A 27,004-nucleotide genomic window follows, 5' to 3' on the forward strand; every position below is an offset into this window, starting at 1 on the left:
AGTAGCAGTCTCACAGCAAAGAGTTATACATACAACAGTGGATGGAATTATTGCAGTAGACAATCTATTATAACATTCTTCCCGTTCCAAACTTGTTTCTTCCCATCATGTGCCTATCCGACAGAATACTGCCAGAGTTCCCATATTAGCTGAAGCCAGAGTCAGTCCAGTTTACTCCTTCCTCTCTACATATGCTGTAGATTGGAGGACTTAATACCAACCTCCAAACCTCTTTCTCTGCCATGGAGATGATAATGATAAACACTTTTTCACACTACTTTGTAGCTATAGGTGGTCATGTGGTGTTGTTGTGGCCAGTAAGTAGAAGTCTATGAATGATTTTGCAAACACAGAGCCCAACCCAAGGCTCGAACTCAAAAACCACAAGATCATGACCTGAGCCAGTTGGACACTTAACCTAGTTGCCCAGGCGCCCCTTTGCTTTTTTATTAATAGGATCAGACCCTGTCTTTCTTATTGCTCCTTCTATCCCTGAATGCAAGCAAGACATCTGGAACTACAGCAGCTGTCTTGTGACAACTATTAAGAAAAGGCCAAGAGGAAGCCAGCGCCATGTTGGATCAGTTTGAAAGCAAGCGCAGGCGTCGAGCTCTTTCGAACTAAAACTAGCGGAGCCTGAGGTGGGCCGCGTTCGGGTCGGGTCTGCTTTGTAGCGTCTCCCATCAGGTAACAGGCACAGGCTTTCGGTGGAGAGTTGGGAAAGTGTGCGTTTTGTCTCTTTTGGAGACTTCGTAGGTAGTTGAAATTTCTTGCCACCCCTGTACCCCTTCATCCCGGGGAATGAAGGATTTCCATTTGGCGATAGGAGCAGAAGTGTTTACAGCAGACATGCTTTTGACAATGTTGATCAGGAAAAAAGCTCCTTGTCCTTATCCTGTAGAAGAAAGACTGTTAATGACATAGACTTCATTAGCCTAACAACTGATGATCTATTAAAATTTCGAGCAGATGGATCATTTTCTTTTGCTTATGTTGGATTGGATCATCAAATTAGCAAGAAAAAGAAGAAATGCATTGGAAGACTGAGTTCATCAGATACTGAAAAGAATCAAAATTTTCAGGAACCCTCCACTCTCATGGGCAAGGATGACTTAGTTACTCCTGTTGTATACACAGATATAAATGGAAAGCAATGTGGTAGGCTTAAAAACCCAAAACTTGTGAAAAAGATGAATAAATGCATTTCTGAACCATCAAAAAAAAAAAAAAAAAGCCGAGAGAAGTAGAGAGATGGCAGCCTTGATATTGTTGAATCACAAAACAAAGGCAGCATTTGCCTCTGTCTAGATTTCCAGCTATGGGGAAAAATTAATTCCCCTTTTTTAAAGCCACTCTAAATCGGGATTTTTTTGTTACTTCCAGTCAAAAGAATTCCTGGCACGCCTTAATCCCTAATCCAATCAGTAATCACATCCTATACACGCTCCCTCCTGAGGTTTTCCGTCATGTACTTCCCTATTCAATCTCTGCTACTTCTGCCTTAGTTCATACCCCCATGAAGCTACCTCAACAACCTTCCATCTGGTTTCCCTCTAAGTTTTTTTCCAACCTAATCCTGCTTGTTGCCAGAACTTGATATATCCAGAGTCAAGAGATTTCCAATTTCCCATCATGTAAAGTCTTAGTTACTTAGAATGGCCCAATGGCTAGTGGTTTTCTCGATCTAGCCCCTACACATCTCTCCATGATTTACCAAGCCTAGGGTGGGACCCAGGAATTTGTATTCCTAACAAGCTCTCCAATGGTGATTCTACCAATGGTGGGTAAACCACTTTTTGAGTAGCATTGGTACAGAGTTCTTTTCCTTCAGAGCATGTGCCTTCACTTGTAATGATAGATTCCTTCATTAATTTAGTTGTTCTCAAACATTAGCAGGCATCAGAGTCCCCTGGAGGGTTTGTTAAAACACAGCACACTGGGTTTCTGATTCAGCAGGTTTAGGGTAGAGCCTAATAACTTGCATCTCTAATAACTTCCCAGATGATGTTGAATGTGCCTGTCGGGGACCATACTTTGGGAATGACCGCCTTAGTACAGGGTGTATCAACCAGGGCATTATTAACGTCTTGAGCCAGATAATTCTTTACTGTGGAGGAGTTGTTCTGTGTATCATAGCATGCTTAGCAGCGTCCCTGGTGTCTGTTTAACAGATGGCCAGGAACAACTCCACCTCCAGTTGTGACAAAATCGTCTCCAGAAATTCTCAGATGGCCCCTAGTTGAGAACCACTATCTTGGACTAACTCTTTGATCTCTATCCATCTTCTTCTTTAATCTCTATGTTTCATAAAAGCTGGAGTCTGGGTTGTTTTTTGTTTGTTTGTTTGTTTTGTTTTTTGTCTTCCCAGTGCCTAGGACAGCCACTCAACAGATATTTGTTCCACAAATGATTCTAATTCCAATAGGATTTAAGGTCCTTTAATACTTCCTTCTCTAATCCCTTTTTGGCATCTCCCTCTGATCACCAAAAAGCATTAAAAAAAAAAAAATCTTTCTGCTGCCACCCTACCCTGAACAGCAAGGTAAGGACAATGTTTCCAGTCTTTCTTCTGTACTTTTATAGGACATCTGTGCCTCATCAGTGACATTCTGGAAATAATATCTTAACCTTAAGAACAACCCATTAATGAGAATTTATGAAGTGTGGCAGGCTGGCAGCAAGGGGATACTTTTGATCAAGGTACTGTTGGTCCCCCAATACCAGCATCATATGGAGAGCAGACTATGACACCCACACATTTGGGTGGCCCGGCAGTAAAGACAAGGGGGCTGTGGATTCAGAACCCTGGCAGGCAGTAAGCAGGAGCTGGAGACCCTGCAGAACTGGTGTCACACTTTGTCCTGTTTGAGCGTATCTGACTTTCTCCAACTTCCTCCTCCTGCCACCTATCTCTAAGTCAGGGCTGCCTGGTGAGCTTGCCCTGCTCCAGTAGAGTAATTAGGGAATAAATTGTTCCATTCTGGGTTGTCTTGAACCACAAATACCTGGCTCTATGTGCCAGTCAGGTCTTTAGGGCAGATTTTGTAAATGCCGGAGGGTGGTGGAAGCCTTGTTCATTCACCTGTGGAGAGATTAACAATCATTGTGGTTTCAAGCCTTCAAGAAGGAAATTCTCATAGGGAGTGTAGTGGAGCAAAACTTTCTGACTCACTGAGAGTGTGAGTGTAATTTTATGATGATTTTCTGGGTTAATTGATTCTTTGATGGTATATTATAGAAGTTACTTGAGCTACCTTGAGAGACAATGGAGAATTTATACCTATATTGTACCTCTATCGGCATAATTCACCGAGCCAGGTGTAGGAGGGTTTTAGGAAGGGCCTGGATCAAGAAGCCATGTTTCTTCTCTGATTCTCTGGGCCGTTCTCTCTCTCTCTCTCTCTCTCTCTCTCTCTCTCTCTCTCTCTCTCACCTCTTCATTCATTATATATCTCCTTCTGGGATTCTGACCCTCCTGCCCCACCCTTATAAGGACACTTGTGATTACATGCATCCTAACCAGATAATCCAGGATAATCTCTCCATCTCTAGATCTTTCACTTAATCACCTCTGCAAAGTCACTTTTGCCATGTAAGGTAATATACTCAGACGTCTCAGGGATAAAGACATAGATATCTTTGAGGGGCCATAATTCTGCCTACCTACCGCATTGCTATTAGGGTCATTCCCTTCATACCACAATCTATAAATGTCCCAAACTAATTAAGGAGGAAGACTTCTATCACTCTACACATTTTCAGGTGATGTTAGAAATCTCCTAGGGTTTAAGGCAGTATCTCAAGTCTACCAGCAAAAACTTTAAAACAATTTTTTAAAATTTATTTTGAGAGAGAGAGCGGAGGAGAGGGACAGAGAGAGAAAAAATCCCAAACATGCTCCTCACTGTCAGCACAGAGCTGATGCAGGCTTGGTCTCGGGAGAACTGGGAGATCATGATCTGAGCTGAAATCAAGGGTCTCTTAATCCAATGAGCCACCTAGACACCACCAGCAGAAATTCATAATACAGAAATGCAGTGGAGTGGAAGAGTACTTTCTCCCAGCAATTCACCAGAAGTACGTGCCTTTTTGGGCTTGAAATTGAACTTGGGATACTGTTGGATGCCAGAGAAAGCAGAAGAAAGAGATGAAGGAGAAATGGGGGCAGAGAAACCTCTTTGGGTTAGCTGCAAAGAGTGGTTACATTGAGCCTTCCAAACACCAAATTTGGTTCTGGGAGGGGAAAAAAGAAGTTAGGCCTAAGCACCACATTAAACCCAAGGATTCATTTGTTAGTTTGGGACTCATTCTCCAGAGAGACTTCTTGCTTCACTGATTCTTGGCTTGGCCAAGTTGTTGGGGTTTTTTTCCCCAGCTTCTCCCCAAGGCTGCTGTTGATCTTCTCCCACTCACCCTAACCCTCTTTGTTTAGTTTTAGTATATTCTTGGGTTTGAAGGAGGACTTGTGATTATCAATTATTCCCATTTTCTTTATCTTGGTTTGTGTTATTTTCTGCCCTCACCAGTCTACAGAAAAAAAATATGTGATTAATTTTGTTCAAACTGAATTCAAGGGCCATAGAGAACTTCGTTTTCCACACTACCATATGAGAAAAATTAAAATATATTTTATGCCTGATGTGGCATCTTGTATTCTCCAAAAATGGCCGCAATATCTCCCTTCTCTCTTCTTAACTGGCACTCAGTGTAACTGACATCGGAAAATGTAGCCTACATTCCCTCCCTTTTAATCTGGGTGGGTTTGAGACTATGGTGGAATTGAGGCTATGTGTGACTTCCAAGTCTTGGTCATAAAAGATAGGACAGCTTCACCCACATCATCTTGGGATGCTCTCTCCTAGAAACCAGCCACCTTGCGGTGAGGAAGCTCAAGCAGTGACATGGAGAGGCCATGTGCCGGTGCTCCAGCCGACAGCTCAGCTCAGCTCCCAGCCAACTGCCAGTAAGGACTGCCAGACTTACAAGTGAACAGACCTACAGATGATGTCAGCCTCTGGCTCTCAAGTCACTCCCTGCTGTTTGGGTTTTCCCAAATGAGGTCCCAGATGTCAAGGAGCAGAGACAAGATGTCCTTCACTGTGCTCTCTCTGAATTCCTGACCCATGAGATTCAGAACCATAGTAAAATGATAGTTGTTTTACGCTAAGCTTAACGCAGCCTATGTCACAGAGAGAGTAATTGGAATATTTGGGTAGATATAAATGTCAAAGGACACAGGCATTCTTGCCAGCAAACACCATAACCTTAAGAAAATTCCTGAACCTTACCATTTTTTTCCTTCAGCTTGTTTCTTTTTTGTTTTTTAATAGTTTATTGTTCAGCTTGTTTCTTAAGAATAAGAAATGTCTCAACTCCATTAATCTAATCCAGAACTGGCCTTTCCCTTCTCCCTCCAATGCAATTCATCTTTTCCAAACTATTCATGTGGTCAGAGATGAGTGCTCTAGAGATTTTATGAAACTTCATAGAAGCTGGAAACAAATCTCATTGAAGAGGATAAACTGAATCTTTTTCTTAAAATTAATTTTTGTAAAATGTAGTCAATAAGGCAACAAAGCAGAAAGGAAACCCATTTCCTTAAGGGGCAGCAGTGGCATGGGATTAAGGGAAGAAGGAAAGAACCAGATGACAAAGGTTGAGAGTGAGGTTGTAAATGATCCCCAATCAGAAAGAAAAATCCTATTTTTCAGTTCTTTGTGGTTCCGCATTCTTAGAATACTAGTAATCCTAAATCTGTTCAAATGGGGCCTTCTTTGGATCTATGTTGCTAGGTTAAATCCCCCTCAAATATCTGTCCCCCCTTTAAAAATAGCTGTAGACTCAGAGTTAAGAGAGTAATTGTTTCCGAATAGTGTTTTGTGAGATCAGCTATATGGAGGAAGCTATTCATTATTTCACTGAGCAAATATTTGTGTTGGCTCTGTGAACAGGAGGGATGATAAGATGAGTGGATGGTTGAAATGGGCATTTGAGGTGGGGCAGACACCTGTTTTAATCAACCTAAAAATAAAGCCATATGACTTAAGTGCTCCAAGGTTGACTTCAAGGAATTCGCTTTTTACTCTATATAGTCATTTAAACTTCTCTTGTGTTATTTGAAACTCTTTTTAAAAATAGGAAAAAAGAATTGGTCTATTTAATGCCTCTTGAATAATTGCATCAGGCACTTATTCTTTTAACATCAGCTGTTCTTTTGAAAGTCGCTGCTTTTTGATGGATAGTTCAAGAATGCCAAGGCTAGCTTGCATGTGTGGATTGATGGATATAGACTGTGATTTTCATAACAGTTTGTTAACATTTGACTTCACTTAAAAACACTACTTATGGAATGAGGAGGCTAAGAAAGCATGGATGATTGAAGTCCTCTAACATCCTCTAAACCTCAGTATTGACACTGACCACCTCCTTCCCTGAGCCTTATACTGCAATGCAATTTGTAAATTGTCTAAGTACTATTTGACTGCCCTTCTCTCCCTGAGTTACTGCTGCTGTTATTCCACGAGAAAAAAAGGTGGTGATGGCCTTTTTGATGATGACTGGGGACATGAATAATCATCTTCATAACATACTGACATCTCTAAGAATGCTTCAGGTTGTGTTGCATTGGTTCTATTCCAAGCAGGGAATGAATTCACCCATTTTGTCCTTGTAACAATTATTAGGATTATACCCCATTTTAAAGAAAAGGGAACTGAGGCACATATAGACTGAGTAACTTGCCTGAGGTCATAGTGAGTGAGAAAGTCAGGATTTGAACTCTGAATTCTGGTTCCAGAGTCCATGTTCTTAGCCATTACACAATGATACTAGTGAAAGTTTGTATCCCTCTTTATTTAAAAAGAAAAAACCAAAACCCCACAACAAAAATTTTAAGAAGCCAAATTGCTGATGTGTTGGTCTTGGTTCTAGACTCACCTATCCACTAATCAATAGTCAGAGGAGCAATTCTAAACTTTTGTAGTTAATTTTGACCTGAAGAGCATGAGGACATATTGTTTTGGAGAGTCCGTTCTTGGAAAGGACATGTTTATGACTAGCAGGCAGCAGGATCTGGTTTGCACAACATTTCCCAGTGACACAGTCTGTTTTCAGTTGCTGCCAAGGTTTCTGAAACAAAAACTGGGACAATGTTCATACCAGAAATATGCAGAGGGCAGGAAGTGGCTAACTTCTCACAAACATCCAAGGCAAACTAAGAGGGCTTCTTTGAGGCTACACTTAAGTCATTCCATCATATCTCGATTTATAAGTTCACGTATCACTGACTTTGTGGTTGTGCATTTATTGCTAAAGTCAGGTGGGAGGTTCAAAGTAATTATAAGGTAAATTCAGTTCATTTATATTGTCAACATGAATTGCCTGGTCTATAACACTTTCTTTGAAAATCTCTACCTTCTCTCTCTCTCTCTCTCTCTCTCACACACACACACACACACACACACACACACACACACAAAACACAGTGTCATAGATTTGGGGAAGAAAAAGTCACCATATATTGCCATTTCTTCCATCAAGAGATGGAAGGTTTGGGGGATACCTCTGGCTGGCTCAATCGAACATGTGACTCTTGATCTCAGGGTCATAAGTTTAAGCCCCACATTGGGCGTAAAGATTACTTAAAACTAAAATCTTAAAAAAAGAAGCAGACAGAAGGAGTTAAGTTTTCCTCGAATTTTTGGGAGACTTGAATCTGGGGTTGGCTATGTAACTTGCTGTGTCCATTAAGACGCTAGCAAATGAGGGGTGCCTGGGTGGCTCAGTCAGTTAAGTGTTGGACTTCAGCCCAGGTCATGATCTCTATCAGTTCATGATCTCACAGTTCATAAGTTCGAGCCCCACATCAGACTCACTGCTGTCAACATGGGGCCACTTTAAATCTTCTATCCCTCTCTCCTTCTCCCCCTTCCCCACACTCTTCTCTCCCTCAAAATAAATAAACATTTATTTAAAATTTAAAAAAGATGTAAGCAAATGGGATACAAATAGAGGCTTGAAAAATAAATTGCACTGGGGTTTAACTTGTTTCTGGGGCCTCTTATGCCGTCATGTGAACAAGCCTTGGGTAGACTGCTAAATGATGAATGACATTTGACTAGTTCATCCTCTCACCCCAGCTGATCTCAAACTAAGTGCCAGACATGTGAGTGAACTGCCTCTCCCAACTCCTCCACTCCCAAACAAACAGACTCACCAATCACCAGACAATTGAGTGAGGCCATCCTATACACATCCAGCCCTAGCTTAGCAGGCCCAGGTAAACAAAATGCCAATTTGATCAGCCTAATTGTGAGCAACTAAAATGATTGCTGTTTGAAGGTGGTTTATGATATAACACAAGTTAACTGACACTTATCCTTACTTACCCATGTGGTTAAATGGGAACCTGCTTTTTTCTCAGATGGCTCTCCTTTCTTCCTTCCCTTTCTTCACTCAGCCACAGTTGATTGGCTCAAAAATGGTGACTGACCCAAGTATGGCCAATCAGATTTCATTCCTGGGATTTTTCAAACAGCACATATGAAAAAAGCAGTCTCTCTCTGATAGTAGAATTGGTAAGATGTGAAATTGGGGATTTGTTCATAGCTGCGTTTCCTACTAGGTAGAAAATTATAGTCTGCAGTGGATAGGAAAAAAGCAGCATAAAGAAGAAGTAGAAATGAGAGACGGAGAGGAAATTCCTGGGTGGCATTTAAGTACTTAAGCATTCTTAATACTCCCGCAGTTGTATGAGTTAGGTCTTCCCTGAGTTTCATGAGCCAAAGCTTTCCACCTTCTCTCTAAGCAGTTCAAGTTGGATTTCTATTACTAACTCCCAAAAGAATCCTAATTGATATATTCTATACATTTGCACATACAACTATTATTTATGCAATAAATAGATCGATGTTTTTTTTTTTTAAATAAGCTTTATGCCCAACGTGGGGCTTGAATTCACAACTCTTAGATCACGAGTTGCATGCTCTAACAATGGAGCCAGCCAAGAATCCCTTGATGATTATTTCCATCCATATGTTGGGTAGCACTTTAAGGATTGTCTTGACTATCTATGGCTGTATTAACAAACCACATCTAAGTTAGTAGCTGAAAACAATGATTTTGTCATTTCTCATGGATCTGTTGGTTGACTGGGATCAACTGGATGCTTCTTCTGTTGGCTTCATTTGGGGAATAGTGAAATTGGCTAGTCAGTTGATGATTGGGGCAGAGTCATCTGAAGATTAAAGTTTCCATTAGTTAGAACATCCAAAATGGCTCCTAACTGACACAAGTGGCATCTCAAGTATTTCTTTCTTTTTTTCTTTAATAGTTTATTGTCAAGTTGCTTTCCATAAACACCCAGTGCTCATCCCCACAAGTGCCCTCCTCCATGCCCAAAACCCATTTTCCCCTCACCTCCTGCCCCATCACTCTTCAGTTTGTTCTCAGTATTCAAGAGTCTCCCATGGTTTGCCTCCCTCCCTCTCCCAAACTATTTTCCCCCTCCCCCCTGGTCCTCTGTTAAGTTTCTCACTATGAGTGAAAATATATGGTATCTGTCCTTCTCTGCCTTACTTATTTCACTTAGCACGGCACCCTCAATCAAGTTCCAGCCACTACAAATGGCCAGATTTCATTCTTTCTCATTGCCATGTAGTATTCCATTATATATATAAGCCACATCTTCTTGATCTATTCATCAGTTGATTGACATAGAGGCTTTTTCCATGATTTGGCAATTGTTGAAAGTGCCACTATGAACATTGGGGTACATGTGCCCCTATGCATCAGGACTTCTGCATTCACCTCAGGTATTTCTACCTGGCCTTTATCTCCACACCTTCTGCAGCTTGGCCACAGTTTCTCTCTTTTCAGCAGGATAGTTGGACTACTTACATGGTGGCCCAGGGCTCCCTGAGCATGTTCTCAGCAATTAAATTTCCTGTGACTTAGGCTTGGAAGTCACATTGCCTCACTGCCACTGCATTCTATTGGCTTATCTGTTCCAGGCCAGGCAAAATGTCATTCCAGTTTCCAGGAGAGGAAATTGACTCTTATTTCTTGGTAATAAGAGTGGGAAAGAGGGGTGCCTGGTAGGCGCAGTCAGTAGAACACACAACTCTTGATCTCAGGTTTGTAAGTTCAAGCCCCATGTTGGGTGTAGAAACTGCTTAAAAATAAAATCATAAAAAAAAAAGAATTTTAAAGAAACTGCAGCCATTTTAGCCTACCCCAATAACTCTGGTATTTTAACAGATGCTATTTAAATTTTAGCTTCAAGGTGTGTGACATTTGGAGATTCAAGGTATAAGAAAAACTAAACTTTAAAAAAAGTTAAAGGTCAATAAAAATAATTCTCCCTACAGCCTGGTATTTCCATGTCTATGGATTTTATTCTAAAACTGGTACTTGCCTAAAAAGGTCATCCAGATTTTCTATTAAATATAACTTTCCCCCAAAAGTGAGTTATTTGTGTAACTGCACGTTTAATGGTGTCCTCCCTCACTAGGCTATGAGGTTTGAGGAAACAAGAACCACATCCCACTGGCACACTGTGTGTCCTCTGCTCTAGGCAGCGAAGCATAATGTCTGCCACATGGTAAATGCTCCTGAAATGTTTCTTGGATGGATGAATGCAGACACTCCTACCCCAAAGGTGATTTTGCCCCTAGGGAATGATTGGAAAGGCCTGGAGACATTTTTGGTTATGACAACTGGACCGGTAACTTGGCCAGGAGCCCTGCTAATTATCCTAGAATGCAAGCTTTAAGAGACCCTGAATGAATGGCTAGGAGATGAAACTAATTGTGTTGTCATAGCCAGTCTACTGGGAGTCTACGGGGCCATAGATGTCCCAATCTTTTCTGCATGATTCCAGTTGATTATCCTTGTTTTCCATCTGATAACATGGTTCCATGGGATTAGGCAGGAAGAGAGGGGAAGGGGCAGAGTGGGATCATAGTCAGGACTGGAAACTCTTGCATAGCTCTTACCAGCCACCTCCTCCAGGGGTCCTCACTGTCCCCCTTCTGTTCCAGCCTAGGAGTGTTATCCGGAATTGGATATGTTGACCACATGATATACTATCTTACGTTTGACCCTCTGAGTCCACTCTCTACCTTTCTCCTTTATGTCCTGTGCCCTAAAAAGTTGCTAGACAACCTAGTAAGCTGCTTCAATGGGCCTCTTCCTTTCAGTTTCCCTTCAAATAGCTAAGCAAGGTGATGGCAGAGGGAGAGGCTGGAGAACTTCCTGTCCTGGATTCTTCTGTGCTGGCTGCATTCTTCTGCTGGGAACCAGATCTTCTCCCAGGAGGCTGCCACTCACTTTTACTATACCCACAACTGCCTGTTGATCCTTTGGGCCTGCAGGTGTGAATGGCCTCTCACTCTTCCTCGTCTCACTGCACTGCACCATCCATTTTGGTTTCCCTTAACCAGTCCACATCTTGGTAAATAGTCTATGAAACTCTCAATTACCCAATTTACATGTGACATCAGTTTCTTTCTGGGGAATACACTGGGAGTTGCAAGATAGCCACATGTGTATCTTCAAGGAAGACTTGCTATTGTTATGCCCAAGTTTTCATTGTCATCCCCCAAAACCAGAAACCGCCAGGGAGACCGAGTCATGCATGCAAAAGCAAAGGGCTTTATTATGGGTTTAGGCTGGCCGGGCCTACACTCGGGCTCACAGACTTCACTGGCGCAGGGGATCCAAGCTGAGAGCCCCAAACAAAGACAGGGTAGGGCCTTTATGGGCTTGGGAAGGGGGAGTTACAGGAAGTTGTGACACAGGTATAGGGGTCCAATCATTATTATACAATATTATTGACAGCAGGTTTAACCATTCATATTGTCCAGAGTGTTTGTTACTTTTGGCGGGACCCAATCACAACATTTAGAGTGTTAACCAATCACAGAGTGGACCCAGGACCCAGGACCCTCACGTAGGGTGTAACTAGCCTTAGAAATGTTAAGAGTGTTAGCTGGCCTTTCCTGATTGCGTGTTACAAGGGTGGTCCCTCCTGCCTTGGGCAGTGTGTGCCCTTCTATTGTCTAATGATTAGAGTCAGTTTGGTTCAGACCTGCGTCCTTACACTATCTATCTATAAAGACATGTCCCTGGTCTCACCCCTTGGTTTCGATCCTCTGGGACACCAACAGCCACCCTAAGCATGCTCCTTTGGATAATGAACCATCCATCGTGTTACTTCAGCACGAGTTGAATCCCACAGTCCATCCTCCTCCCTTTCCTTACCACCCACCATTGCATCTCAACACTTTATGTCCCAGGATCAACCAAAATGAAGTTTTCCCCTTTACCCAAGTGCGTCATGGTACTGGGGCTGGCAAGCACCAGGGATCAGCTCCCTACTGAATTGTGGCACATTGACCCTGAATGGCCCATGCTTTCCTGGGTCAGCTTGCCAGCCCTGAACTCTGGGCATCTGCCTGCTGGCATGAAATGTGGTGCAGCTTTGCCAGGAATGACTGTCTATCTAGCCCCTGGGCCTCTGCCTCTCTCTGCAGCATATATATGATGTAACATCTGTCATAGTTACTTTCCAATTTATTGACCTTATAGATTCCCAACATTATCAGATGCTTTCTCTGGTATTTCACAAAGTTATTCAAGTTTAGCTGAGAAAGGAAAGAAGGAAAGAACGAATTTCTATAGCTGTGTGTCTTATCTTTCTTCAGCAATTACTGTTGTTGCATTCAGAAAAGCATCTCCAATTTTAGCAGCTTAAAACAATGATGGTATTCTGTTTGCAGGTACCATGGGTCAGGATTCCAGGTAGAATGGGGGCGATTTGTCTGTTCTCTCTGATGTCTGGAGTCTCGGCAGGGAGTGTGACTGGACAGCTGGGTCTGGAATGATCTGGTGTTCCATTCACTCACCTGTCTGATTTCTGGGCCAGGCTGACTCAAAGACTGGGATTGCCAACCAGAGGGCTCACATGTGGCCTCGCTATGTGCTACCCAGGGCAGCGTTGGCATTGTCAGAATTCTCACATGGTAGCCCAAGCCTCCAAGAGTGGTTTTTCCAACGAACAAGGCAGAAACTGCATAGCCTCTTATGAACCAGACTCAGAAATCAAACAGCAAAGGAGCCTGGGTGGCTCAGTCAGTTAAGTGTCCAACTCTTGGTTTTAGCTCAGGTCATGATCACCAGGTTCAAGCCCCCTGTTGGGCTGTGTGCTGATGGCACAGAGCTTGCTTAGGATTCTCTCTCTCTCCTTCTCTCTGCCCCACCCCTCTTTGCACGTGCTCTCTCTCTCAAAATAAATAAATAAACTGGGTGGGGGGAGAAGTCAAACAGCATCTCTTCTGTTGTGTGCCATGGGTTGAAGCTGCCATAAACCACCACCAGCACCCTGTTCACAGGGAAGGTAACTGCACAGCACCTCTTGCTGAGAGGGTGCTGGGGTCACACTGGGGACTGTTCACTCAGCTTTGGAAAATGTCATCTGCCCAAAGAACCTTAAAAGTAATTGTTTATTTTAATCCAACAACTCTATAAGACAAGTGGCGGTTCTCCCATTTTACAGATGAGAAAACAGAGGCAGAAAGGGTGAGGAACTTGCCCAAAGAGAAAGTGGCAGATAGGAATCGAGTCTGATCATTGAATTCTAAAAGCTACCTTAAAATATATACCACGATTGTGTGTGTGTGTGTATATATATATATATATATATATATATATACATAATGTCTGAATGTGTGTTTAAATTAGGATGTCTCCTGGGGGTGCCTGGCTGGCTCAGTCAGTTGAGTGTCTGACTCTGGCTTAGGTCATGATCTTACGGTTTGAGAGTTCAACAGCTCAGACTCTGGAGCCTGCTTCCAATTCTGTGTCTCCCTCTCTCTCTGACCCTCCCCTGATTGCACTCTGTCTCTCTCTCTCTCTCTCTCTCTCTCTCTCAAAAATAAATAAACATTAAAAAAATTAGGATGTCCCTGCAAAGCAGAAGCACTTTTATAATACTGAAATCATGTTTAGGCCTTTCCCCGACTTAAATGTAATATTAAAGATCTAGATTTCTATGTTTCCACTGGCTTCCTTTTCATGTACCTACTGGCAATTTGTATGTTTTCTTTGGAAAAATGTCTCTTCAGATCCTCTGCCCATTCATCAATCACATTGTTTGGTTTTTTGTTACTGAGTTCTTCATCTATAACCCTTTATCAGATATATGATTTGCAAGTATTTTCTCCCATTCAGTAGGTTGTGTGTGTGTGTGTGTGTGTGTGTGTGTGTGTGTCCGTTTGTCTGTGAGTGTTTAAGTAGGCTTCACACCCAGTGTGGAGCCCAGTGTGGGGTTTGAATTCATAATCCTGAGATCAAGACTTGAGCTGAGGTCAAGAGTCAGATGCTCAACCAACTGAGCCACCCAGGCGCCCCATCTTTTGTTGATGGTTTGTTTTGTGTACAGAAGGTTTTTAATTTCCATGAAGCTTCTTTATGACCAGGGGGCAGAAATATCTAAATGGCAAGGTTGATTGACAGAGTAGAAGCTGATAGCAGATTTAACCAAGGAATACTGAACTGCTTCTCATCCCAGGGGTCCAGACACACACACACACCTTTTCAAAGGTGATAGTATAAATATATAGACAATCATTCATGCTTTTTTTTTTGAGAGACAGAGAGATACAGCACGAGCAGGGGAGGGTCAGAGAGAGATGGAGACACAGAATCTAAAGCAGGCTTCAGGCTCTGAGCTAGCTGTCAGCACAGAGCCTGATGCGGGGCTCGAACCCACTAATCATGAGATCATGACTTGAGCTGAAGTCAGATGCTCAACCTACTGAGCCACCCAGGTGCCCCCATTTATGCTTTTAAGAAGTGAGAAAAATCAGAGAAATTGAAACTTAAAGGTAACAAAAGAAACAAAAATTTTTCTAACATTTTTAATGTTTTTTATTTACTTTAAGAGATAGAGAAAGAGAGTAAGAGTGCGAGCTGGGGGGTCAGAGTGAGAGAGAAAGAATCCCAAGCAGGCTCTGCGCTGTCAGCGCAGAACCCAGGGTGGGGCTTGATCTCACGAACCATGAGACAGATCATCACCTGATGAGCCTCACATCAAGATTTGGACACTTAACTGACAGAGCCACCCAGATGCCCCTAGAAACAAATGTTTTAAAAATTTTTGTGAAGTGACTGGTAAGGAATTCTCTCTCCCCCTGAGCAAGAGATCAGATCAAATGGTAAAGGATTTGAGGAGCTGTGATTGCAGAAATTTCCCATAGATATCTGAATTTCTGATAATGTTAAAACATGTGGAAAATCATAAAATTGTTTCTATGGCATGTCCTATTTGGATTACTTAAATTTTTCTTGTTATGAGAGATGAAAAGAACAAAATTTTTGAGGTTTGCCTTTGCAATCAACTCGGCTTTCAGTAGGCACTTAATACATGGTTGGTATTCATGCAACAACATGGAGGAATCTTACAAGCATCATAGTGAGCAAAAGAAACCAGACACAAAATGGTGACACACCGACTTATTTCATTTATGTAAAATTTTAGAATAGGGGCGCCTGGTGGCTGAGTCGGTTAAGCGTCTGACTTCAGCTCAGGTCATGATCTCACAGTTTGTGGGTTGGAGCTCTGCGTCGAGCTCTGTGCTGATCGCTCAGACTGGAACCTGCTTTGGATTCTGTGTCTCCCTCTCTCTCTGACCCTCCCCCACTAGCACTCTGGTGTGTGTCTCTTTCAAAAATAAACAAAAAAATTTTTTATAAAAAAAATTTAGAATAGGCACAATTAATCAATGATGATAAAAATCAGCACTCTTTTGGTTGCAATTCTCTAGCACTAGCTTTCCAACAACAATTTGCCAGGAAGAGCCTATTTTGAAATTTCAAACTCCGCCTGGCTTCAGAGGCTTCTTAAAAATAGGTTCAACTTCTTTATGGGAACACTCCAGGTCCAGAGAGAATGCAACTGCCTATTGTCTGTGCTGTACTGCATGCATATGGTATTTCCTCTTCCAGAACCTCTTACTGGTTCTTGCAGTTCCATCTGTCCTCCTCATCCCTGCCTCACTTCCTCTCCAGGACAGACTTATTTTCCAGGGTGTCTCCACTCCAGTCTGCAGTGTGAACTGGCAGAGCCAGAAACTGAAATAACAGCCGCCTGGCTATCCCAGAACTGGGAAGCCAGGACCATCTGCAGCCCCGAATACCTACGGGGTAACCCTAGGTTCAAATCACTGGTTATCTGAAACATCGTCTCAATCTGCATTCTCCCCAAAGCAGACCCTGAGACTAACAGCCCTGCAACCTGTCTTAAGGGTTAACTTGCTTCAAGTTTGTGGACTCCTTGCTTGCAGACCTAAGTCCCTTGGTCTGTAATTCCCTTACTTTGACATTTACTGACCATTGGCCTTGAGGAGTGAAGGACCAAACGTTACCAGAAGATAAAGCCTGACTACATTCAAAAACAGCTGCCATGGACGACAGCAGGTCTGTTCAGGGTCATATCGACATACAACTGACTAACTGCCCAGGCACCTGCTTCTCCTGCACATAATCCCCCCCCCTTCCCTGTGCCTCCCCAGGAAAACTGTCCAGCTCCCACTGGACAGAAAGGTGATCTTCCAGCCGTTAGTCCACCACCTTCCCCGGTTCATGAATAAAGCGACTTTCCCTTTCCCACTGTCCCTTGTCTCTCAAGTACTGATCTTGAGCAGCAAGCAGCTGAACCTCAGTCTGGAACCGGTTCTCTGCCTGGTAACAAAACAAGGGCTTGGGTGCAGGTCGTTAACTCCAGGAAGCTCAGTGAAAGGAGAGAGAGAAAAGCCATGAAAGAGTAAATTAATAAGCATGTCATACCTTAGGGCACACTGGGTTCAGTTTGACTGGGAACCTCCTAAGGAACTGGGTAGAACATGCCTTAAAAACAGCACTCTGAGGGAGCTGGGGGGTTTCTGCACTGTTACGGACTAAACGTCCATATCCCCCCCCATTTACATCTTGAGGCCCTAGTCCCGAGTGTGGCTATATTTGGATTTGGGACTGCATGGAAGTAATTAAGGTTAAATGAAGACGTAAAGGTGTGGCCCTGGTCTGATAGGCTTAGTGTCCTTTTAAGAGGAGACACCAGAGCCTGCTTACCTGCTCTGTCTCTCTCTTTCTCCCCGGATGTACACTTGCTGAGGAAGGGCCATGTGAGGGCATAGGAAGAAGGCAGCCATCAGCAAATCAGAAGGAGAGCTCTTACCAGAAATTAAACTGGCCAGAACCTTGACCTTGAACTTCCAGTCTTTGAAACTGTGAGAAAAATTTTTTTGAAAAAAAAAATTTTTTTTTCTGATTCCAGAGCTTTTCTATTTATTTGACCTTCTCATTTTGGAGCTGGTTGATTTGTATCTTCTAAAAGCTCTATTTTTTTTAATTTAAAATTTTTTTTAAATAGTTTATTGTCACATTGGTTTCCATATAACACCCAGTGCTCTTCCCCACAAGTGCCCTCCTCCATCACCATCACCTCCCTTCCCTCTCCCCTGTTTGTTTTTAAATAGACTTTCCTGTCTCTAAATTTCTGTTTTTTAAGCCACATACTCAGTGGTATTTTGTTATGACAGCCCAGTGCAGACTGAGACAGGCATTATCTTTCATTCTTCATGATTGAGGGCTGCTCTGTAGGGCACTGAGGTGGCTTGAGGTGGGAAGTTTTGTTAGAGTGTACAGAACTTTCCATCCTGGCTGCCAGTGAACTCAGGTTAGCCAAGAGAATATGGAAAGGTCACACAGTCTCTGTTTTACCATTGTTTCCAATCTGTGACTTAGAAACGCTGCTGCATTGACCATTCTTGTACATATGCCATTTTTCAAGTGTCAAAGAATAAACTAGGGATAAACTTGTACAATCAAATTGCAGGAGCATTCTAAATTATGACTGATATGACCAAATTATTCTCCCCAAAGATCATATCAATTTATACTCCACCTGCAATGTCTGTGTCTGTAGCTTTCTGACACGTTTTATCAGACATTTTGATCTTACCAGGCTAGTAGGTAGAACACAGTATCTCATTGTGATTTTCATTTGTAAAATTCTTTTGATTCAGTGTAACAGAGTGTGAGACAAAGGTGGGGGAAATAAATTTTCCTGCTTTATTGGCAACCTTAGCTCAGATATCATTTCTGCAGCAGGGGCGTGGACCCGTCAGCAACCTCAAAGATTGTTGCGTCTTTGCCGGGTTGGGGCAGGAAGGAAAGCTCCTTAAGCATACTCAGGGGCAGGTATCGCTTGATCTTAGAGGTAGTTGTGGTAACAATGGCAACAGCAACAGTCACCAGAAGTCATTTCAAAGCATCAAAGGCCTTGGTGCAGATTAAAGGCCCGGAGACAGTGAGGGTGGGGTTGAGGAGCGGTAGTACAGACTACTCCTAGCGGGGTCTGTGAGCCGGCCTGAGTTACTCCAGCCCGCTGCCAGAAGAGATGAGACCAGAGACCGAGATAAGCCATGTGTGCTGGGACCGTGTTTCTGTATTTTTGTCTCTGCACTGGATCCACAGTTATTTTGCCAGGCTTCATCAAAGACACTCTATTCTTCTAGAAGATGGAAGGACCATAACACTTAAGTGGTTGAAAAACATTATTTGTTGTCACCTCCACTCGTCCAATAAACAAATCGGAAATGAGATGGCCATGTGGAGTGCTTGACAGCTCATAACACAGGTTGCAGGGAATTTAGCAGTAGGAAAATTTGGGAGAAATGGGACCTATAGACCAGGATATGGATAGATCTGTACAGTGAGAATTCCCTCACAAAAGTTCTATGCTAAAAAATTATGTGACTTTGCTTCTGGCAGGTGTGGCCAGATAATTTAAGCTAACTCTTGTAGTGTGTACAATTTAAAAGCAGGTTGAGGGGCGCCTGTGTGGCTCAGTCGGTTGAGCCTCCGACCTTGGCTCAGGTCATGATCTCGCGGTTCGTGAGATCGGGCCCTGCTTTGGGATCTGTGCTGACAGCCTTCCTTGGATTCTGTGTCTCCCTCTCTTTCTGCCCCTTCCCCACTCACACTCTCTCTCTCAAAAATAAATAAACATTAAAAAAAATAAAAGCACGTTGATATAGAAATATATATTTAAATCATCGATGAGTTAACAACAGTAAAGAATTACTGAGCCAAAGTCTAAGGTAAGGCAATAATCTAAAAAGGTAATAAGCATGGTGCTCAGAACTATTTTTGCCTCTAGACCATTTGTTGATTTGAAAGTAACAGCTAGAGGACTGAGATGTGATTTTGACAGTGTCAAAGGGTGAGAAAAACAAATGTCAAAGCTCAAAGGCTGCCTAAGGAAGGAAGAGCAATGTAAGTAAAAATAAACATTCAACATACAAAACAAAAATAATAATGTCTTGGAAGGTCTTAAAAATATAGAATTAAAATATAAAGAAAAACAATGGCTTTAATGAGATGGCGGAGATTAAGGTGTTCAAGAATTTCAGATTTGCAATAACAAAGTTAGGCTATTTTAAATTCAACTTTGGTTTTATTTATTTTTTTAGAGATCTTTTTATTTTCTTATTCTTATTTTATCTTTTTTTTTTTTTTAAGCAATCTCTACACCCAGCAAAGAGCTCAAACTCATGACCCTGAGATCAAGAGTTCCATTCTCTACCGAGGGAGCCAGCCAGGAGCCCTAGTTTGTTTTTGTAAAGTAAAAGTGTTGTTATAGCTGTAAGGATATATACATAAAAATCAGTGAGCAAATCCAGTTTGGTTTGATTAAACATTCTTTCAAAAGTGAGGGCCCTGCTTTGACACAGACTTGTTATGTACAGTCTTGTCAACTTTAACATCCATTATTAGGAGTATGGGGCAGGGGGGAAGACAAATAAGACACTAACAAACAAACAAAACCAGAACTTCAGAATACACGATAGACCACTCACAATCACCAATGACCAACAAAAGAATAAAATACCACCAAAGTAGCCTAACAGACAAAGCCCAGGCTGGCCTTGAGCCCTGTTTTTCCCCTTGATGGCGGTCCTTCACTGACTTCTCTTTCTCTAGATTCACATCCCCATATTAATTAAGGGATTATATTCCATTTCTCTTCAGAAACTTGTGCTATTATGAAAACCTGTTTTTAGTGACACAAAAGGCCATAGAGAAGCCCAGAACCTCTGGGGCTTTGGGGGACAGTTGACTTGCCAGATGCTGGTGGCATTTCTGAGGCTGCTGCCTGCTTATTCCTGGAAGTCTGGGCAGTGTTGCCAGCCAAGGGTATCTTATTCATTCGGTCCTCCCCTCTCTGCGGCATGCTTTTTTCCATGCTGATCACATTACAGGGGTGTTCTATTTTAGGCTAACCTTGAATGACTTGGGTTCTTTTGCTAAGACAGAATCGAATAATTGGTTTACTTACATTCTGATTTATCTGCTCCCATCAGGGGAATGGATCATCAAAAGGACACCTACAACATATGGTGAGAAACATCAAGAAAGGCAGCTATGTCTCAGCCCATGTACAACAGATTATCTGCACCCCCAAAATTTGCAAGTGCTTTGATAATGTGCACACTTCCTTTTTCAACAAGCTGAGTTGATTCAGACAAATGTCACCTGATGACGGGTAACTGCAGTCAGAAGTTGTCAGCTACTCTAGCAGCTTACCACGTAAGGGGGTAGAATTCTCTAACTGCCAAGCTTTCTGGAACTTTCCTTGACAGCTTTAGGACAGTTGGCCTCACAACATTTTCCTCCCTTTGCCTTTCACCACTGTGCTCTAAGTGCTGTGTGCACATGATGCAACCCACTTGCCCATGGTCTTCTGGTTTGGGTCTTCTATTTGTTGTTTGTTTGTTTTTAATGTGTATTTATTTATTTTTGAGAGAGAGCATGCAAGGAGAGGAGGGGCAGAGAGAGAGAGAGAGAGAGAGAGAGAGAGAGAGAGAGAGAATGTGAATGTGAAGCAGGCTCCAGGCTCTGAGATGTCAGCACAGGGACTTGAACTCATGAACTGTGAGATCATGACCTGAGCCAAAGTCAAACACTTAACCGACTGAGCCACTCATGCACACTTTGCCCACAGTCTTTTAATATACTGTGCCATCCCTGTGACCCTAGGCCAAGTTCTAACACTCAGTTAGGTTTAGGGATCTATGTGAAACTACAGCTTGAGAAGAGGTGGGAAGGTGATTTATTTGGCAACATTTTCTGTGTGATTCTCTTACCCCACAGAAATCCTTCGAAATCTTTCTGGTGGGAAAAACATTTAGTCCCAAACTCTTTGGTCAAGGTGAAGTCAAAATTTTTAGAATGATAGTTTAAGATTTTTTATTGACTTCAGGATAAAGTTAGATTTATTCATCTTTTCTAAGAATAATTTATTAAGCTAATTACACTGTACAAATCACTTTAGGATTAAAAGAAGCCAGAGCACCTGGTTGGCTCAATCAATGAAGTATGCAACTCTTGATATCAGGGTTGTGAGTTTGAGCCACAGATGGGGTATAGAGATTACTTAAAAGTAAAACCTTAAAAAAAAAAAGTCAAGAAGAGTTTGGTCTGGTAATGTGACATTGACTTAATATCTCTTATCACCAAATAGTACTGGTATTGCCAAATTGTTAACAATAAATTGATTCACCCATACCCTGTATAAAATCTGTATTACAACTTTGCAATAAGTGCTGTGCATCCACACGTGGTATATAACTAGCATTTATTATTATATATACTATATATATGCTATAAGACATGATATATAATATAAAGTTGTTATGGCAGATTCACGAGCCCATGGGTTATAAATCAATAACAGAAGAGAAAACCAGAACTCAGAGATAACAGGATGTCAAGGACAGAAAGAGTCAATAATGTGTCAATTTCTTAAACTTTTATATTTTTTAGGCTACCTGAGACAGGGCAGCTGGAGACATGGTTTAACCACCAAGAATGTATCAGCATGAACTGCAGGCTTTCCAGCAAGGATGCAGCCAACAACTGTAATATCATCTTCTTTTCACTGATCAGGTAGCTGATAGAGAAGTCAAGTAGATCCCCTACGGTTTAACACCACGAGTCGGAAACAAATCCAGGAATAGAACCAAGTGGCATGCGACACTGACAGGGTGTGCCACGCCCATCTCCTGTGAATTCGCAGCCTTGCATATTCTGAATATGACCCTTTTTTTTTTAACCATCTGACACCAAACAACACTAAGTTAATATCATTGACTATATTCCCTATGCTGTACCTTTCATCCTAGTGATTTATCCATTCCATAGCTGGAGACCATGCCTCCCACACTTTCCCAGTTTTGCCCATCCCCTCCCCCCCTCCCTTCTTGCAACCACCCATTTGTTCTCTGTGTTTATGGGTCTGTTTCTGCTTTGTGTTTGTTTGTTTATTCGCTTGGGTTTTTCAAATTTTTTTAATGTTTTTTTTTTTTTTTTTGAGAGAGCACCGGTGGGGAAGGGGCAGAGAGAGAGGAGACAGAGGATCCAAAGCAGCCTCCGCGCTGACAGCAGTAAGCCCAACAGGGGGCTCGAACTCACAAACCATGAGATCATGACCTGAGCCAAAGCCTGATGCTCAACCAAAGGAGCCACCCCGGTGCCCTGTTTTGTTTTTTAGAGTCTGTGTAGAAGTGAAATCCTACAGTGTTTGTCTTTCTCTTTATGACTCACTTCACTTAGCATAACGCCATCCACATTGTCACAAATGGCAGGATCTCTTTCTTGAATATGACCTTTCACATATTCTGAATGTTAATGTAACCCTTCGTTTTTCAGTGTGCTCTTCTCCATAGACTGACAGTTTTGAATACAGAAAAAAAAAAACAACAACAGCAACACATAAAACCCACAGGTAAGGGCTTTCTCGGAAGGCACAGGTCTCAGGAGTAGAAAGACTTCAGCTAAATCAGTCTTGGCCTCCCACATGAGTGTTTGTCCTGGTGAAATTATATTTAAAGTTATGTCAGAATCAGCCCTAAAGGTTAAAGAAAGAAAGAGAGAGCAAGCCCACCCATTTCATTTTGTTCTTCAACAGTACAGGCAGCTTATGGTCTGAAACCAACATTGTAGGAAAGCTACATTCCAGTAGAGTCACAGTTTTTTTAAGTCATCTCTATGCTCAATGGGGGCTCAAACTCGTGGCACTGAGATCAAGAGTCAGATGCTCTACCAATTGAGCCAGCCCAGTACCCCTAGGAGAGCCACATTGAAGAAAGTTGTCCCTTCCAGCTAGAGTCATGGTCCATATCCTCATGTCTACCACTCTAAGCACATGTGAGTCTGATAAAGTGTGCGCGTTCATGTTTTGGTAAGCCAGTTCCTTGTCACTATGTCCTACAGTTGAATTTGAAATCAACAAAATAATGATAAGATAATAATAAAATGACTCCCACCTGCCCTACGATTCTGTGTGTGGTACCCACGTGTGTTCGGTAGGTTGCAGCAGACTGAGATTCACAACACCCAACCCTTCTGGGTCTCAGAGGGCTGAATTGCAGCCTCTGTCCACCGTCTGGGGATCCTCTCTTCTTCCAAATGAGGAGCCTGAAAGGAGGCACCTTCTAGCTTGATTACAACCCGAGTCAACCATCTTTCTCAGATACAATGAGCAACAAGCCAGCTAAGAGAAATAACTGGAAGCGTGAATTTGGCAGTCAGATCTGGGTTCAAATCCAACCCCTGTCACTTACTAGCCATGAGACATTGGGAAAGTTACTTAGATTTCTCCAGTGTCCTGGTTTGGAGGTCCTGGAAACAGACCTTGAGCCCCCTAAAGTGGGGTAGTTGCAAGAAGTGTGATGAACCGGATAACTGCCTTTCCAAAGATGCCCACGTCATAATCCACAGAACCTGTCAATATACGGCCTCACATGGAACAAAAGGGACTTGGCGGATGTGATGGAATGAGGATCTTGAAATGGAAAGGTCATCCTGAGTTATCCAGCTGGTTCCAATGTCCTCCTTCCTTATAAGAGGGAGGCAGGAGAGTCAGAATCAAAATAGGAAATGTGACTTTGGAAGAAGTGGAGCCAGGAGCTGAAGAATGCAGGAGCCTCTGTGTTACAGACAGTCTGGAGCCTGTTTCGGATTCTCTGTCTCCCTCTCTCTACCCCTCCCTCACCCGTATTCTGTCTCTCTCCAAAACAAATAAACATTTAAAACAAGAAAAAAGAACAGCTAACACACAGTAATATTTCCTATGAACTGGCACTAAGTATCTTGACTCCTTTCATTCTTAAACCAACTGTAGTATATTTGCTACATGGCCTATAATTTATCTTGCCATGTTGAATGTCCTTTTATACCTCTTCTTTTCTATAGCTTAATGATAAAAAGCTTTAAATTAATGTTATCATTATGGGTTTCTTTTTGCATTCAACCAGTTCTGTTCTGGGAAAACGTCTGAAGGCAGAAGCTTCCTGTCCCAGACAACCAGACAGTGGAGGCTGACACCGCTCCACTGGAATAAAAATGGGTCTCGGTGCCTTTAAGTCCCCCTGATTACAAACAGATGCTTTTTATTGTTTGAAGTTTGGTCTGGCTCAACACAGCCATTTAATCATTAAAGGCAGGGTCCGTGCTACTTTCACGGTAGAAGGTGCAGCTTGGACTAGAATCTTCCTTCCTTCATCTCCAGTGATGTAGTTTCCAGATTGAAGCAATGGAAACAGCAGTGGTGTGGCATTCCTGGAGTTCATTCTTTTGGCTCCCCAGGGAAAGCTAGACTTGGCTTCGGGTTGTTGCAGCATAAAGTTCCTCACTCAGCAGGAAAATCCACCAGAGACTTAGGCCAAAGACTGTATTGCTGTGCATATGAAAGCACCATGCATATAAAAATGAAAGGTTTTGTATTATGGGAAAAATCCTGGAGCTTAAGAAAGAGCTTCTGCTAACTTGCAGGTCAGCATGCTATTATATTAGACCTTCTCTCTCTCTCTCTCTCTCTCTCTCTCTCTCTCTCTCTCTTCGTTTCCCTCTTATTTTTAAATAGTGCTACATATAAAGGGGGGAAGGCAACTGGGCTACCATTTCATTAAGAAAGGAAGAATGATTAACAGCAAGGCTTTCAGGTACAGATTAGGAAACTAAAGAGAGAAAGGTTTGTTTGACTAGGAGTCTTCCCTGGGTTTTCTGAGTCTTCTTAAATCGTGAATTCTCACCTGGATTATTGCAAGTTTCTCCTACCTGTTTCCTTAGTTATCTGCCTTTCTCAGCATCAAGTTCCTCAGGGTAAGTCTCCCTTACCTTTGATTTTTCCCAAACCCAGGTGGTTCCAAACACATAGAGGCATTTGTTGTTTACTGAATGGAGTGACTGTATATATTCACACATTAGTAAATAAAGTTCACATGTTATCATTGTTGAATTATTCCATGTTGTAGTTGAAAACCGAGCCCAGAGTCTGAGTGAGCTCAGGGACCACTTGTTGTGATCCCTGAGACTTCCTCACCCCTTTCTCCAGGACTCCCCAACAGCCAGCCTACTTGGGTGACTTCATTCCCCACATCCTTAGTCCTGGCAATGCAATTCAGCAAGTGTTTTTCATGCTCTGGTGGGGACGCTAAAGAAAAGTATAGTGATACCCACGCCGTTACGCAGTTCACAGCCTGTATGAAATTGCTCGACTCCAACACTCAAATGACAATGCAGTTGTATACCCGTCCCCTCCGTGGCATTTGTGCCTTCACAGGCAAACCACTCCCAGAACACTCACAAGAGATACAGGCAGAACAGAGAAACAAAGACAGGTCTGGTTAAAAGGAGGAGAGCAAAACAAAGGAATGAGGACAAGCGAGACAGGAAATCCTACCACGCCAGGGATCAACCTGGAATTCAAAGGGGAAGGAAAAACACTTTCTCCTTAAACCCAGAGTAAGAAAACATTTTCAAATACAGAACTACAGAAAGGATGGTATACCTGTGGTTTAGAAAGGTCATAATGAAAAGTGAAGAGGCTTCTTAGGTTTTAGAATCCAAGAGTCTCTGATATCCTTGGGGCTAGTTCTGAGATGCTTCTAGATAAGATCAGGATTTCTCAAGTGGCCAAAGAGATGCCACCTGGTTGGGCGACCTTGGGTAATTTACTTGACCTCTCTGGGCTTCCATTTTTGCATCTATGTACATCATGGAGTTGTAAGAATAAATGAATCAATAGCTATAAAGGCCTAGAATAAGGCCCTATAAGTATTATTCATCATTTTATGTTGTTGCTGCTGCTGCTGCTGTTGTTAAACAATTCAGCAAAATAGGATTCCAGCTAATTGTTGAACATTGTTTCACATATGCACGAAACAGGTCAAACAAATAAGCAGCAACTTCGGTGACAAAAAGGCAGGAGGGAGAATTTTATCTTTGGCCCTCTAAACCATTTTACACAAACCAACTATTTACAGGACAGTTAAGTACATTGTAGGGGAGAAAAAATGTTTCTTCCACCCTTCTATGTTCCTTACCTGAGGCCTGTGAATTAAACTGACAAAGGAGAAAAAGGTTTATCTCTTATGCATACAGGAGCCAACAGAGGAAGTAGCTGGCTTATCAAATGACTAAAGTTAAAGGCTTATGCACCTAACTTGGTCTGGGAAGGGGGGGGCAGAATATAGGAAGAAGAGAAGCTTCTACAGGAAAAACTAATAGGTTTCTTTAGGAAAAGACAAATGAGGTTTTAGAACAAATGGGAGATAAGAAAGCTTGTGAAAACATTTGTCTGTACAGGTGTGAATAGGATTTCTGTCTCCAGAAATTTAGGGGATTTATAGTAGCCTCATTTCCTAGAAGTTGTAGTTTTCCATCAGACAAGGGAAGCACCATGAATCCTTTTTTTCCCCCCTGCATCTGTTGAATCTTAAATGTCTTCAACATAAAATAATCTTTAAGCTAATTCCAAGGTTCAAATTGGTATCCACAACAAACACACAAAAAAGTGAATGGAATGCTTGGAATAAGACTTTTTGTTCTTGTTTTTGCTTCTTTTTACAAGGCACTTTTTTTTCTCCTTTGAGATTATAAT

General features: G+C 42.2%; 1 long non-coding RNA gene across 2 annotated transcripts in view; it reads right to left on the minus strand.

Annotated features, from left to right (window-relative positions):
- Nucleotides 1-393: 393 nt before the first annotated feature.
- LOC115275227 overlaps nucleotides 394-27,004 on the minus strand; it is a 37,622-nt gene continuing 11,011 nt past the window's right edge. For both annotated transcript variants that reach the window (XR_003901435.1, XR_003901434.1), the window contains exons 2-4: nucleotides 20,399-20,447; nucleotides 3,006-3,082; nucleotides 394-895 (exon numbers count right to left, since the gene is read on the minus strand). This is a non-coding gene — a long non-coding RNA (uncharacterized LOC115275227). The remainder of the gene's footprint in view (nucleotides 896-3,005; nucleotides 3,083-20,398; nucleotides 20,448-27,004) is intronic.

Source organism: Suricata suricatta, chromosome 12 (genome assembly GCF_006229205.1).
Source record: "Suricata suricatta isolate VVHF042 chromosome 12, meerkat_22Aug2017_6uvM2_HiC, whole genome shotgun sequence".
Classification (NCBI taxonomy): Eukaryota; Metazoa; Chordata; class Mammalia; order Carnivora; family Herpestidae; genus Suricata; species Suricata suricatta.